At 42.8% G+C, this 16848-nt stretch overlaps 1 pseudogene across 1 annotated transcript in view; it reads right to left on the bottom strand.

The window, feature by feature from the left end:
• LOC311225703 (E3 ubiquitin-protein ligase TRIM39-like) overlaps positions 1-16475 on the bottom strand; it is a 33840-nt pseudogene extending 17365 nt beyond the window's left edge. The window contains exons 1-3 of the transcript in view: positions 15788-16475; positions 13828-14034; positions 9778-10374 (exon numbers count right to left, since the gene is read on the bottom strand). The product of the transcript in view is annotated as an E3 ubiquitin-protein ligase TRIM39-like (transcript). The remainder of the gene's footprint in view (positions 1-9777; positions 10375-13827; positions 14035-15787) is intronic.
• Between the last annotated feature and the right edge of the window lie 373 nt (positions 16476-16848).

Genomic DNA, 16848 nt, shown 5'->3' with positions numbered 1-16848 from the left:
TAGTCTTAGGTCGCTTTCACACAGGGGCTGTTTGGTCCGGACTTTCGGACCAGAATTCGATGGTTTTTCGGGTTTGTGTGAATGCGTGTCGAACTCGGTTCGCGGACCAAACAGGCGAACTCTGGTCCGCCTGAAAACGTAGGTCTCGGTTCGGCTTCATCGAACCAAACGCGGAACAAATATAGGAAGTGATTATTATTACCACTGCTCGCAGCACTCACTGCAAAACAAGCACACTGCATCTAATCTCTCTATCTATCTATCTATCTATCTATCTATCTAACTGTGCATCTTGGGAAGAAGGAAGAAAAAACGCGGCTTATTATTATTACCGAGGCGCACGGCATTGGATCAATGGATCAATGCCACGTCAATACTATTATTACCTTACCACTGCTCGCAGCATTCATTCACTGCAAAACAACCACACTGCATCTATCTCTCTATCTATCTATCTCTCTATCTATATATCTGTGCATCTTGGGAAGAAGGAAGAAAAAACGCTGCTTATTATATTATTAATAAAACAGCTACTTGTGGGCACTCATAAAAACAACGTGGTCTACAAGTTGTTTAGCGAGAGGATGGTGGTAATGTGCTTCAATAGAACAATGGATCAATGCCATGTCAAAACTCGGCTCCGCTGATCTGGAGGGCTCCGCAGTCCACACACAGACACACACACGCACGCGCGCGCACACACGGGCTCGCAGCCACACACACATTTCCACTGTCCAATAGACAAGCGCCCTTTTCGACCGCGTGACATTGTTCAGAAGGTTCGGTGCGCTGACAGATTTCTGTGTGAACGCAGGCGAACCAAATGAAGAATGCAACCATGTTGCAACTTCACCCCCAGAACCGCACAGAGTCCACCAAAACTATATGTGAAAGCGACCTAAAGGGCGGGATCCACAAAGAATGGATTGCACGGTGCTAATTGCACCCTTACTTACAATTCATTACGACTCCCTATTTGTGTCTTAATTTGTTATGTTATCCTACACTTTAAGCTGACTGTCCGATATTTCCATTACCTGTACCTCTTGTATCTCTTTCTCTCCTTCTCTGCCTCCTTCCTGAGTCTGCACAGTCACCATATCATTCTACATTAAGGAGAGCAATACACTTATGAATACACTGAACATCATTATGAAACATTTCTATTTGCATTTCACCTCTTTCTTATGAAAATTTTTCACCTAGTCTAAGGGCGGGATCCACAAAGAATGGATTGCACGGTGCTAATTGCACCCTTACTTACAATTCATTACGACTCCCTATTTGTGTCTTAATTTGTTATGTTATCCTACACTTTAAGCTGACTGTCCGATATTTCCATTACCTGTACCTCTTGTATCTCTTTCTCTCCTTCTCTGCCTCCTTCCTGAGTCTGCACAGTCACCATATCATTCTACATTAAGGAGAGCAATACACTTATGAATACACTGAACATCATTATGAAACATTTCTATTTGCATTTCACCTCTTTCTTATGAACATTTTTCAACTAGTCTAAGGGCGGGATCCACAAAGAATGGATTGCACGGTGCTAATTGCACCCTTACTTACAATTCATTACGACTCCCTATTTGTGTCTTAATTTGTTATGTTATCCTACACTTTAAGCTGACTGTCCGATATTTCCATTACCTGTACCTCTTGTATCTCTTTCTCTCCTTCTCTGCCTCCTTCCTGAGTCTGCACAGTCACCATATCATTCTACATTAAGGAGAGCAATACACTTATGAATACACTGAACATCATTATGAAACATTTCTATTTGCATTTCACCTCTTTCTTATGAACATTTTTCAACTAGTCTAAGGGCGGGATCCACAAAGAATGGATTGCACGGTGCTAATTGCACCCTTACTTACAATTCATTATGACTCCCTATTTGTGACTTAATTTGTTATGTTATCCTACACTTTAAGCTGACTGTCTGATATTTCCATTACCTGTACCTCTTGTATCTCTGTCTCTCCTTCTCTGCCTCCTTCCTGAGTCTGCACAGTCACCATATCATTCTACATTAAGGAGAGCAATACACTTATGAATACACTGAACATCATTATGAAACATTTCTATTAGCATTTCACCTCTTTCTTATGAACATTTTTCAACTAGTCTTAGGTCGCTTTCACACAGGGGCTGTTTGGTCCGGACTTTCGGACCAGAATTCGATAGTCCGGTTTTTCGGGTTTGTGTGAATGCGTGTCGAATTCGGTTCGCGGACCAAACAGGCGAACTCTGGTCCGCCTGAAAACGTAGGTCTCGGTTCGGCTTCATCGAACCAAACGCGAACCAAATATAGGAAGTGATTATTATTACCACTGCTCGCAGCACTCACTGCAAAACAAGCACACTGCATCTAATCTCTCTATCTATCTATCTATCTATCTATCTATCTATCTATCTATCTATCTATCTATCTATCTATCTATCTATCTATCTATCTATCTATCTATCTATCTATCTATCTATCTATCTATCTATCTATCTATCTATCTATCTATATATCTATCTATATATCTAACTGTGCATCTTGGGAAGAAGGAAGAAAAAACCCGGCTTATTATTATTACCGAGGCGCACGGAATTGGATCAATGGATCAATGCCACGTCAATACTATTATTACCTTACCACTGCTCGCAGCATTCATTCACTGCAAAACAACCACACTGCATCTATCTCTCTATCTATCTATCTCTCTATCTATATATCTGTGCATCTTGGGAAGAAGGAAGAAAAAACGCGGCTTATTATATTATTAATAAAACAGCTACTTGTGGGCACTCATAAAAACAACGTGGTCTACAAGTTGTTTAGCGAGAGGATGGTGGTAATGTGCTTCAATAGAACAATGGATCAATGCCATGTCAAAACTCGGCTCCGCTGATCTGGAGGGCTCCGCAGTCCACACACAGACACACACACGCACGCGCGCGCACACACGGGCTCGCAGCCACACACATATTTCCACTGTCCAATAGACAAGCGCCCTTTTCGACCGCGTGACATTGTTCAGAAGGTTCGGTGCGCTGACAGATTTATGTGTGAACGCAGGCGAACCAAATGAAGAATGCAACCATGTTGCAACTTCACCCCCAGAACCACACCGAGTCCACCAAAACTATATGTGAAAGCGACCTAAAGGGCGGGATCCACAAAGAATGGATTGCACGGTGCTAATTGCACCCTTACTTACAATTCATTACGACTCCCTATTTGTGTCTTAATTTGTTATGTTATCCTACACTTTAAGCTGACTGTCCGATATTTCCATTACCTGTACTTCTTGTATCTCTTTCTCTCCTCTGCCTCCTTCCTGAGTCTGCACAGTCACCATATCATTCTACATTAAGGAGAGCAATACACTTATGAATACACTGAAAATCATTATGAAACATTTCTATTAGCATTTCACCTCTTTCTTATGAAACATTTTCAACTAGTCTAAGGGCGGGATCCACAAATAATGGATTGCACGATGCTAATTGCACCCTTACTTACAATTCATTATGACTCCTTATTTATTTGTGTCTTAATTTGTTATGTTATCCTACACTTTAAGATGACGGTGTGATATTTCCATTACCTGTACCTCTTTTATCTCTTTCTCTCCTTCTCTGCCTACTCCCTGAGTCTGCACAGTCACCATATCATTCTACATTAAGGAGAGCAATACACTTATGAATACACTGAACATCATTATGAAACATTTCTATTTGCATTTCACCTCTTTCTTATGAACATTTTTCAACTAGTCTAAGGGCGGGATCCACAAAGAATGGATTGCAAGGTGCTAATTGCACCCTTACTTACAATTCATTATGACTCCCTATTTGTGGCTTAATTTGTTATGTTATCCTACACTTTAAGATGACTGTCTGATATTTCCATTACCTGTACCTCTTTTATCTCTTTCTCTCCTTCTCTGCCTCCTCCCTGAGTCTGCACAGTCACCATATCATTCTACATTAAGGAGAGCAATACACTTATGAATACACTGAACTGGTTTGTGCTACTCTGTAAAGAAAGGGAGAGAGGGGGGGATATATGATCCAAGTATTTGTGTCTTAATTTGTTATGTTATCCTACACTTTAAGCTGACTGTCTGATATGTCCATTACCTGTACCTCTTGTATCTCTTTCTCTCCTTCTCTGCCTCCTTCCTGAGTCTGCACAGTCACCATATCATTCTACGGAGAGCAATACACTTATGAATACACTGAACTGGTTTGTGCTACTCTGTAAAGAAAGGGAGAGAGGGGGGATATATGATCCAAGTATTTGTGTCTTAATTTGTTATGTTATCCTACACTTTAAGCTGACTGTCTGATATTTCCATTACATGTACCTCTTGTATCTCTTTCTCTCCTTCTCTGCCTCCTTCCTGAGTCTGCACAATCACCATATCATTCTACATTAAGGAGAGCAATACACTTATGAATACACAGAACATCATTATGAAACATTTCTATTAGCATTTCACCTCTTTCTTATGAACATTTTTCAACTAGTCTAAGGGCGGGATCCACAAAGAATGGATTGCACGGTGTTAATTGCACCCTTACTTACAATTCATTATGAATTGAAAATGAGGGACCCTGATGTAAACAAGACAAACGTCTTTCTCTGGTCTGCAAGCCCTTAACAATTGTGTGTATTGAGCTGTACTGTATTGTACCCATTCTGCAATCTGTTAATACAATATTCAATCAATCAATCAATCTCCATAAACACTCGGGCCGAGTCGCGCGCTTCCAGGCACCAAACACGAGTATAATCAGAAGCGTGTGCGCAGCGTGTCCGTGTGCGCGTCACTTTCCGAGTATGCTAGTGCCTTTAGCGCTCCCGGGCGGCAAGCGTTTTTTGGCGGAGCGTTCCCAGCGCCGAAAGTTGAAAATAGTTCAACTTTTGGAGAGGAGCGCCGCTCATCAATGTAACTTTTTTCGACCGACCAATCAACATCGAGCAAGTGGCGGAGTCGCGAGATGCTCTGGAAACGCTCTGGGCATGCATATTTTTGCTTTTCAAAGCGGTCTGCCTTGAAAAAAAGGCTTTTAGTGGACACATAGCCTTAAGGGACAGGACAGCCAATGTAACGTCCATAACGTTTTCCAGGAAAAGTTGTCATAAAACATGCATCTGGAATGCAATGTCAACCAAACTTCCTAAGCAAAGCTAACTTTTATAAAGATGACATATTAGCAACAATTAGTCATTCTGGTCTTATTTTTTGTATTCTTTACAACTGTTATGGACATTACCGTGAGGACGTTACATTGTGAATGTGTGTTGTTAAGTCCGATTATGACCCCTTTGTTTGATTTAAATCAGAAGTATTTTATGACTCCTTGTTTGATTAAAATCCAACGTATTTCCAGACATAACTTTTTTACAGATTGTTGTGTCTAGGCAGAGGAATGTCCACGTTAGCCTACTGCTAATCGGCTGCGCAGCCTACACGTGTATTTGTTATTGTTTTGCAGAGTATCGTGACAACTCTACTGCTGATCGGATGATTGGGCGGATGAACTATCTGCGAAGATGGGCTGTACAGGACCCCCCACGATTGACCAATGGGTGCACATGCATCAGAAGTTGCCATTCGTCACTCAAACCTGCAAGACGTCTCTGAGGATATTGCTCGCATCCAAGTCAAAAGGTAATGCATACTAATCGATCAGTAAAAGCAATCAAATGAGACATTGACATTTGAGAAGCTGGGGTTTTAAGTGATGATGACATCTCCATGTATTAAAAAGCATTTGTTTTAACTAGTGCTGAAAGTCAGGATAGACCGCGCTCTCAATATATGACACTGGGTGCTGAAATCCTGAGGATTATATGGAAGAAAGCAGGAGGCCGGACCAGCACTCTCAGATTTAAAAAGTTTTAATGGCAGCCTATAGAACAGACATGTTTTGGAACAGGTGTTCCTTCTTCAGTGTTAATAGGCTAGCAATGATAGCTTCTAAAGGTGGGAGCTATATACCAGGTGGGCAGGAAGTGACATCATTGAGGTGAGCCTGGGATTGCTAGTCAACTTTGACCTCCAAAGTAAGGACTTTATAATGTAATATGTTACAAACTCAAAATAAATACAAATATAGACCAGAAACTAAATAAGCCAATTGCAATATTTGCAAAAGAACAACAAAAACAGAAGGAAAAACAAGAGGGAAACATTTCACCATTCGTAAAAATAATAATAATATAATCATAATAATAAAAGTCACTTATTATAGGAAACAGGATAACACGTTTTCTTCATTCATTCCCTTTGGTTCTGTACCATTAAACAAATGAATATAGTAGCCCGTCTCCCCCTCTAGAGGGCTTGTTGACTAGCTCGAGTCCCATATTACAGAAAGTAAACAGTAAGATTGCATTTGGAGAAATAGCGAGCTACGGAACAAACGATAACCCTTTAGAAAGGACATTGTGGTGCGAGTCACTCAATTATGCATTTGAAATGTTATGTTACCAATGTTAGAAATGGTGCATATCTCCGGGACCGATGAACGTTTTTTTCGCTTACTCCTCCTCGTCTTCCTATGGCCCCTCTCACCGGCTGTTGGTGGTTCTAGAATGTTCTATTATGACATCATACTGTGCCACACAAATGTTCTAGAATGTTCTATTATGACATCATACTGTGACATCACAGCGGAAGTTTGAGTTCCATTTGAATAATATAAATAATATGTATGGTAAGGCTGTCCCCGAAGCCTGTTTTTGGGAATCAAACTTCGTCAGGGTTTTTCGAATGGACCTTCGCTTTTAATTTAAAAAAAAGTATTAAAAAAAAAGTATTTTTTTCATTCAGTATTCAATATTGTCTGATTCAATATTAACATTCAGTATTCAATAGTGTCTGATTCAATAAACATTCAGTATTCAAGTAGAACAGCTAGCTAGCCGTTGTGGACACTCACCTTAGGCATCTTGTTTGAGAAATACAGGCTTCAGTCTATGTGTTGTTTAGTGTGATCTGTCTGAACAGTCCTGTTTCAAAATGCACAATGAGATCTTCTGAGCGAATTGTTGAATAGATACAGAAATGTTCTAGAGAATCATGATGTACCGAGGTATCACAATGTCACACACAAACACACGCGTACACGCATTGGCGAAACCACACACTGAGTATAGCCTACTGTGCACGTCAGAGCTTTGGCGAAACCACAAGGTACAAATATTTAAGTAGGTACAGTACAACTATCATCATTGCCATCAATCAATATATGATCAGTCAATGCAGCCACGTTTCCAATAGCGCCTACACAAACACGCACGCACGCTCTCTCTCTCTCTCCTCCAGTCGGGAGCACTAGCATATCACTGTAATATCTTTGTGCATGCTCCCACACGCACGCCCGTATTCCGATCCGTACAATAATAATCACAGATGTATATATTGTCATTTGAAACAAGTTACCAATACATTGTAATCTTTATTACAACACAGTATACACGTGAGTCATCGCTACCACTTCCCCATGCCTCAAGAGAGTGCACCCTAGGTGCCACACCCTCTTATACCCTTTCCAGGTCAGCCCCTGCCCCCTCCCCTCTGCCAATCCCCGGCTTGCGCGACCAATAGCGTCGCCGCCAGCCCAGACCCGGCGCCATGGGCGGGCATTAGGGGGCCGGGCCCGCCCACAGAGTCAGCTGTGCCCACCCTGGTAAAATTATTATCTTTTTTTTTTTTTTGGTCAATCAAAGTCGACTATCCAAATCCTTAGTCGGGGACAGCCCTAGTGGGCACTGATGTCAACAACAACACTACTGAAGCTGAAGTTTTCTACCTTCAAGAACGTCTTTACAGAACATCGCCTTAGTATGCTTCATCGATGCAACTAAGGCCAATTTAATTCAGTTGGCATTTGAGAAGGACTTAACAAAAAAGTTCAGGAATGAGTGGAGGGGCAGTGTTTTAAGAAGATTTCACTCTGTCCCCAAACGCTGCTTGCCGCTCTACTAATGATGGTGAGTAGCCTGTGGAGGAATTTTGTTTGCCTTTTTATGCACCTTATTTTTGTCAGTTCAGTTCAGTTTGTCAGTGAATTCAGAAGTGTTGAATAAATGGAGACTTTTCAAAGATATAGAATATAATAGAATAGAATAGAAATGTATTATCCTGAGGGAAATTTGACACTCCAAATCACTCAACATTAAACATTTAGACAGAACAAGTCACGAATAAGAATAACAAAACAAATGGCCTAAGAATAGAATAAAATGAAATAGAATAAAAATAGAATAAAAAATACAGTAAATAAATACAGTAAAAAATATACTGAAGTCTACAGTAGGTGTAATATTGCACAGTGCTGTTTAAAAAGTAAGAGTCCAGGAAGATGGTAACTGTCACTCTGTGCTCAGTGATGCAGTGAGGCACAGTGATGCATTGTATAGTCTGATGGCTGTCGGAATGAAGGACTTCCTGTGCCGTTCAGTGCTGCATTTAGGTAGTGTGAGCCTATAACATGCTCCTCCTGTCAGCCAAGTCTGTGTATAGTGGGTGGGAGGGGTTTTCCCTGATGGCCTGGAGCTTAGCAAGGTTCCTCCTCTCCGCCACCCTCGCTAGAGTCCAGCTCCACCCCAACCACGCTACTGGCCTTCCTGACCATCTTATCCAGCCTGTTTGTGTCCCCTGCTCTCAGTCCGCTGCCCCAGCAGGTCTGTTATATATATCCGTTCAGTCTGTTTTTGTATAAGTGAATGTTCTTAAGATAGAGAGAAATTTGATTTTTCAATTGCCTCTCTGCTGTTTAGTTCAGCACAGTGGGCAGCGCCAAGCAAGCCACAGCGCCGTTGTCCCAGCTGAAACGTATAAAAGGGAACCTGTGTTGAAAAACCATTGTGCCCCCCCGAGAAAATTGTATGCCCCCCCACTAATTTGTTTCTGCAGCCTGGTCTGCGCCAGCCTCAGGTTGGCAGAGAGGGCTGACCAACCGACCCAAATCCCAGGGTCGCTACAGTATCTACAGATATGTAAAAACAAAAGGATTATATGCAGTTATGTAGAGACAGATGTGTGGATATATATATAATATATATATGGTAAGAATAAATATATACGGTATATACAGCATTATTTTACATGGGGAGGGGGGGGTTAGAGAATGGTAGATAATGTAAATCATATTAATTAATATTCCAAATATAGATTATTTACCTCAACCCCCAGAACCAAAGTCTAGAACTGGGATCAAACTAGCCCCTTTCGTGACTGTGATGCACCGAGGTAATACACAGTCCCTTGTCCAACCATGTAAAATTCCTACAATTAAGTCTGTCTTGCTTTTCTCTATCAAAACGCTTCTCGTACAAGTATCAGAGAAATTTCAAATGTATTCACAGTTGCACGAGAGTTTCGGACAGACAAACGCTAGGGTTTGAAAGCTCTGCGTTGCTAATAAACATTTTTTATAAACTGGTCAATACTGGTCAACAGCTTTATTTCCGGCGTTGGGTGCCTGATGCGCATGCGCTGTGATCACTGCGCTGTGCATTTTTGACGGTGAATAATACCATGCTAAAAATTACCAGACATGAAACACTGATACTGAGCTCGTTCAGGGCCTTCTTGAGATCACGTGTACAAAGAATCTAAGCAAATTAATAAAGGGAAGATGATTAAACAGAAGGTTTTGTAGATACAGTACTGAATTCTGCCACCGAGCACATTATTCATTTGCAGTCCACTGACGGACCGGACGGGCTAAAGATGTTAAGAGGGAAGATTATTAGAGGAGTACTATCTTCAAAGGCAGAACTCACTTCCACATCATAAAAGGAGACCTGACCCGCCTCATAATCTACAAACATCCCGATCACCTGTGGTTTCTCTCTCAGGGACAGGGAGTTTCCAGCAGCTATATATTTTTCACCCTTCCTCAGCACTATAGTCCAGTATCCATTATTAGGGCTCAGCGTGATGCTTCCTTTCCTGTTGATGGACTCTCTGGCCACTCCTAAATCCCACTCAGGATTCTCATTAACCTGAACCTCATAGTAGAATCTCCCAGAGGAGAAACTTTGCTTTCCCAGGACAATGCGTGTCTGGTCAAATCTCTCTGGGTTGTCAGGAAGGTCTTTCAGTGTAACACCCCATTGTACTTCTTTCCCCATCATCAGAGAGGTTGAGGAGTGGATGTGCTGTGTCAGGGTCCAGAGTCACATCCACTGCATACCGCTGGATCCTCATCAGCTTGACTTCACGCAGCTTCTCCATCTCTTCACTGAGAGTCTCCTCCAGCCGAGCCACAGTTCTCATTATCTCCACACTTACATCACTGTGGACACTGCCCTCAGACCAGTCCTTGGTGAGTGGAGGGGTGGAGAGAGATGGGAAGCTGTGGAGTTCAAGTTCAAGTTCAAGTTCTTTAATAGTCGTCATACAGAAGTACAGAATACTTTCATACAAAATGCTTCTTACTGTTACGCTCCAGAGACTGTGCTAGACAAGGTAGTATCAAATAACATAATAACATAATATAGCATGAATTTAGAAGAAGAAAATGAGGTCACAGTGTTCGGTATAGACATATGTACAATGTTCTGAGTTACCATATAATATACAATACACAATACTATGCAGTGTACTAATGTACAGTACTATCTAGTGCAAAGCAGAAATGGGATGAGGTAAAATTTTAGGTACAATTTACAGTAAGGTGTACGAGTTGTAGTGCAATCCTTCATCCATAAATATAAAGTGTGGGGAGTGGGTGCTACAGTGTGTTTGTTTAAAGTGGGTGTGTGCTATAAAGTGTGTGGAGTGGGTGCTACAGTGTGTTTGTTTAAAGTGAGTGTGTGCGTGTGGATGTGTGTGCTATGTGCGTTTGGTGGTTGTTGTTGTGTAGTGTTCATTCATTGTTCGTTTAGCAGCCTGATGGCCTGGGGATAGAAGCTACTTCTGAGTCTTTCTGTGCTCGCCTTGAGACTCCGGTATCGCTTGCCTGACCGCAGCAGTTCAAAGAGGCAGTTGTTCGGGTGACTGGAGTCTTTAATGATTCTCTTAGCCTTGCCCTTGCAACGCTTGTAGTAAATGTTCTGGAGGGTGGGGAGCCCCCCTCCAATTGTGCGTTCGGCTGAACGTGTCACTCTTTGTAGTCTGCTTCGGTCTTGTGCAGTGCTATTCCCAAACCAGGAGGTGATGTTGCCGGTCAAGATGCTCTCTATTGTACATGAGTAGAAGTTCTTAAGGATCTTCTGGCTGACTTGGAACTTCCTTAGGCGCCTGAGGAAGTAGAGGCGTTGTCGTGCCTTCTTCACCACACTGTTAATGTGTGTGGTCCATGTCAAGTCCTCGGATATGTAGGCTCCGAGGTACTTAAAGCTGTTGACTCTCTCAACCGGTGCCCCGTCGATGCTGAGGGGGCTGTAGTCCTTGACCCCCGACCTCCTGAAGTCCACAATCATCTCCTTTGTTTTGCTGACGTTCAGGGAGAGGCTGTTTTCCTGGCACCATCCCGCCAGGACCTTGACCTCTTCCAGGTAGGCCCTCTCGTCGTTGGCAGAGATCAGGCCCACCACCACTGTGTCGTCAGCAAATTTGACGATTGTATTGCTACTCCGCTGAGCCACACAGTCGTGTGTGTACAGGGAGTAGAGGAGGGGACTCAGAACACAGCCCTGGGGGGCCCCTATGTTGAGGGTGATGGATGAGGAGGTGCAGTTGCCTGCTCTCACCACCTGGGGTCTGCCAGTCAGGAAGTCCAAGACCCACTGGCAGAGGTCATAGCCCAAGCCCAGGTCCCTGAGCTTGGCTATGAGTATGGAGGGGACTATGGTATTGAATGCCGAGCTGTAGTCGATGAATAGCATTCTCACATAGTTCCCCTGCCTCTTGTCCAGGTGTGATGCTGCTGTGTGCAGCACATGGGATATGGCGTCCTCCGTGGACCTGTTGGGGCGGTATGCAAATTGCAGGGGGTCCATGTTGATGGGGAGGGAGGAGCAGATGTAGCCCTTTACTAGCTTCTCAAAGCACTTCATGGCTATGGAGGTGAGAGCTACAGGGCGGTAGTCGTTGAGGCAAGCAGGCTTGGATTTTTTGGGTACAGGGATAATAGTGGACTTCTTCAGGCAGGTGGGGATGACAGCCTGTTCTAAGGACAGGTTAAATATGTCAGTGAATACTGGGGCCAGTTGGTCGGCACAGACTTTTAGGACGCGGCCGGGGATGCCGTCCGGACCTGCTGCCTTCCTGATATTCACTTTTTTAAAGGTCCGCCTCACCTCATGCTCTGTTACCCTGAACACTGCGCCTCCATCAGCAGCCGACCCCCCCCCCCCCCCATTGCAGAGGCTTGTGAGCTGGTGTTGTTATTACCAGCATCAAACCTCGCATAGAAGGTATTGAGGTCATTTGCTAAGGAGATGTCACTGTTCAGTTTGAGGGAGGCGCCTTTGTAGTCTGTCATCGTTTTGAGCCCCTGCCACATAGCTCTAGAGTCAGCTTGTTCAAACTGGAGTTCAATTTTATCCCTGTAGCGCCGTTTGGCCTCTGACACTGTCCTCCTTACGTTGTGTCACGCCACCTTGTGGTCATTCATGTTGCCTGCCACTAGGCCGTCATTGTATGCTTTGGTGCGCTCTCTCAGAGCTTCACGGACGGATTTGTCTACCCAGGGTTTTTGATTTGGGTAAACTTTCATTTTGGTAGTGGGGATTGTTTCTTTCACCCTAGTACAAACATAGTCCAGCACTGTCTCCGTGTAGACATTAATGTTATCTGTGTTGCGGAACACATTCCAATCTGTGTAGTGAAACACTGACCGGATCGTCTCCTCTGACGTCAAATCCCATTTCTGCACCTCTCGCGAGACTACGGGAGTACTTTTAATTCTCTGTTTGTACTTTGGTGAAATAAAAATGGACGCGTGATCTGATTTACCAAAGCCACTATCAGAATGAGCCTTGTAGCCACCTTTAAATTGCGTGTAACAGTGATCTAGGATGTTACCGCCTCTGGTGTTGCAAGTCACATGCTGATAGAAGTCAGGCAATACCTTTCTCAGATTGGCGCTATTGAAATCTCCCAGTACTAAAATGGCGGCGTTAACGTTAGCCACTTGTATTCTATTTACCTCGTCGTGTAGTCTGGAGAGCGCAATCTTGTTGCTGGCTTGCGGTGGAATATACACTCCGATCAGGACGATCGCCGTTAACTCCCTCGGGAGGAAGAAAGGACGACACTTGATGGTTATATATTCCAGTTCTGGGGAGCAGTGGTTGGATAATTCCTTCACGTTAGTTGGATCGCTCCAATTTTTGTTAAACATGAAGGCAATACCTCCTCCACGTTGTTTACCGGACTCTGATGACCGATCCTTGCGATGGATAAAGAAGTGATCCGCTGGTTGAATTGCGTGATCTGGAACCTCCGGTGTGAGCCATGTTTCGGTGAAGCAGAGGACATTGCAGTCCCTAACGTCTCTTTGATATTGAATCCTTGCTCGGATGTCATCCAGTTTATTGTCAATTGATTGTACATTGGCTAGCAATATACTGGGCAGTGGTGTACGGTGGCGTCTGGATCTCAGCCTGTTACGGATCCCAGCCCTCTTTCCTCGTCGTCTTTTCCTGGGCTCTGGGAACAAAGGATCTGGTCCTAATCTCCGGAGAATTTCTTCAGGCCATTGATGCGGTTCGGAAAGCTGATCCAGTGAGTAATCCAGTTGGTAAGTTTCCCGTAATCCAATGTCTATGAGTGACTGACGGTCATATACATTAAATGCACCAACAGTTGGTACGAACAAAACTCTAAAAACTATAAATATTAACAAAAGTAAACACAGTCTCGACGGAGGAGGTGGAGGTGGTCTTCAGTGTGCGAGAGCTGCTCCAGCTCAGTGCTTCTCTTGTTTAGCTCAGTGATTTCCTGCTCCAGCTCCTTGATGAAGCCTTCAGCCTGTTTCTCTGCTGCTCTCTGCCTCCCCTCAATCACCTCAATGAGCTCAGCCTGACTTCTCTCAACGGAGGCCACCAGAGCAGTGAAGACCTCGACACTGGGTCTCATTCCCGAAAATTTTCCAAAGATATATTCTGAAAGACTTATCTTGGAACCACTGAGACATAATCTATGACAAGTACACTCTGAGTCCTGAACGTGCTGGAGATATGTCTTAAGTGGCTGAAACGGTAGCAGAAATTATATGATCTGATATCTGCTTGGAGAATGGCATTCTGTCGTAAACTCCAAAGCGCGTTCCTGTTCAGCTCATTTGCATACAAAACACCGCCTCCATAGTTCCTTATAAGGCAACTGGTGACGCAGCTGTGTGAAATGGAATGGCGGAAGTGCTTTGCGAGCCGCGTGATTACGAAACCTAGCATCAGTCAGTGCCAATCAGAGAGCGTCTCCGAGACGGCTAGAACGCGGCTAGGTTTCGTAATCACGCTTGCGCCCATCAAAACTAGATTAGATTAATGTATTGGCATCATATACAGCTCGTGGTACACACCTGCCGCAGCGCGCGCACACACAGACACACACACGCGCGCGCAGTACTGTATATGAATGAATGAATGACATATAATATATATATAGCCTATGGCGGGCGTAATGAATGAACGCAGTATGGCTTATTAAGACTTGTTATGGAATATTAATGCAGTCTATTTCTACCGATTAGCTTTAGTTCTTATTTATTTATCCACTGTCATTTCAGTGTTGGTGTATAGGCTATATAGTGTATTTCAATATAAGTTTAATTGATTAATGATATATTCGAAGGAATGCAGGTTTATAGCTATATCAACCCCCTCCAATGTACAGTAAATGACCAAGTATGGTTTTGTCAATATTCCAATGTACAGTTTTGCTTGTACAGTGTAAGTCTATCCCCCACCCAACCTCCTCCAACAGTTTCTACATCAAATGTAATCTCTTTTATGGACTCTTTTTGTATCACAAACAGTACTGTATTTGCAAATCTGGTATGTCATAAATGTATAGATGTAGCAGTACTGTCTATCTGTGTCATGTGTGTCATATATGTTATGATGAATTGAAAATGGGGGACCCTGATGTAAACAAGACGAAATTCTTTCTCTGGTCTGCATCCCCTTATGTAATTGAGCTGTACTGTACTATACCCATTCTGCAATCTGTTAATAAAGTTTTCAATCAATCAATCAAACAAAGGTCTGTCCCATTGTATACCAATCAATGGGATACATTGCATGTTGACCTGCATTCTTTCAAATGTATATAATTAATCATTAAAACAGATGTGTAACAAATAAGAAATACAAATTCCACAGAAGGCATTCAATTATTATTATTTTCAATCATTTCACAATAATTGCATAATTGTGTTTGAATATCTGAGTAATTATTTGTCCAAAATAGCTGGTTCAGATATGGTTAATCCAGCTGCCCTGTGATCAGATGAATCCATATTATTTATTTTTCCGACATCAAATTCGTAATTTCTTATCGTACAAATATTTTCATATTTATTTTAATTATGATTAAGTAATTAATTCCAAGGAGGCCTGTAGCGTTGACGTGAAGGAATCACTATGAGAACACAGTATGTCAAGTTATAATAACATTTTAAATTAGTCAATCAATCATGAGATTTGATCGTGGGCTGAGAGCATATTTAAGTGTGCTCCTCAGCACTCTTAGATCTGCTCTCAAATAAGATCTCAGGAGAATTTGAAGACTCCCACTCCCAGCCCTAATATGTCTTAAATAGGCCGAAATCTGGCTAAGACGAAATATTTTGTCGTAACTTCGTTCGAGAATGAGACCCACTGTCTGCTATCTCTCTCTTTGCCTCGTCTTGCTGAGGTCCACTGAGTGTTTGATCTGTTGGATCTTCTGCTCACGCTCCTGGATCATCTGATGAACATCTGCCTCTTGTGTCCTCATCTCATCCTTCCTCTCTCTGTATTCTTTCTCTAGAGGGACAGTGTTGTGGGTTTTGTGGTCCGTCTCAGTGCAGAACTGACACACGCAGGCCTGGTCAGTCCTACAGAACAGCTCCAGCGGTCTCTCGTGCTTCTTACACATCCTGTCCTCCAGGTTCTCCACAGGGTTGATCAGCTTGTGTTTTTTTAAGGAGGCCACTCTGATGAGGCTCCAGCGGATCTCACAGTAGGAGGCCAGACACACCAGGCAGGACTTCATGGCCTTGATCTTCTTCCCAGTGCAGATGTCACAGATCACCTCTCCTGGTCTGGCAGGTTGCTGGTCTGGGCTGCTCTCTTGAACGGACTTCCTGAACTGAGGTGCCATCTCTGATAGGACAATATTGACAAAGATATCTGGTCTCTTATCAAAAGTATTTTTACACATTGGACACTGGTACAGTTCATTGTTATCCCAGTACTTGGTGATGCAGGTCTTGCAGAAGGTGTGTCCACACTGGATGGAGACATCCAAACAGATGGAGCACAGGAACTGTTCTTTAGAAAAGAGATAGCTGGATGAGGCCATGTCTGTTAAATAATAAATACATTTCTTCATTAATTTTCTATTTAAAGAATATTTTATACTAGTATGTGAAAACTGGGAAAGCCCATTCAGAATTCTTACCCATTACAAAAGTCCTGCAGGGACCAATCCTGTACCATTTATATGAATGATTGTTTCATCTTTGAATGGATGTCAAGTTCATCTTTATGCAGATGTCACTATTGTTTATTGTATTGCTCCTTCTGTACAACTAGCCAATGATAACCTGCAACTCTCATTTAATGTTCTGCAAGATGTGCTTGTTGGCATTAAGCTTAAGTACTTAATGCAAACAAAACAAACTTAATAATGTTCTCTAGGGCTAGAGATATTGTTTACAATGATTAGCATATCG

Source organism: Notolepis coatsorum (assembly GCF_963971535.1).
Source record: "Notolepis coatsorum genome assembly, chromosome: 3".
Lineage (NCBI taxonomy): Eukaryota > Metazoa > Chordata > Actinopteri > Aulopiformes > Paralepididae > Notolepis > Notolepis coatsorum.
This window is presented reverse-complemented; position numbering and strand designations above follow the sequence as displayed.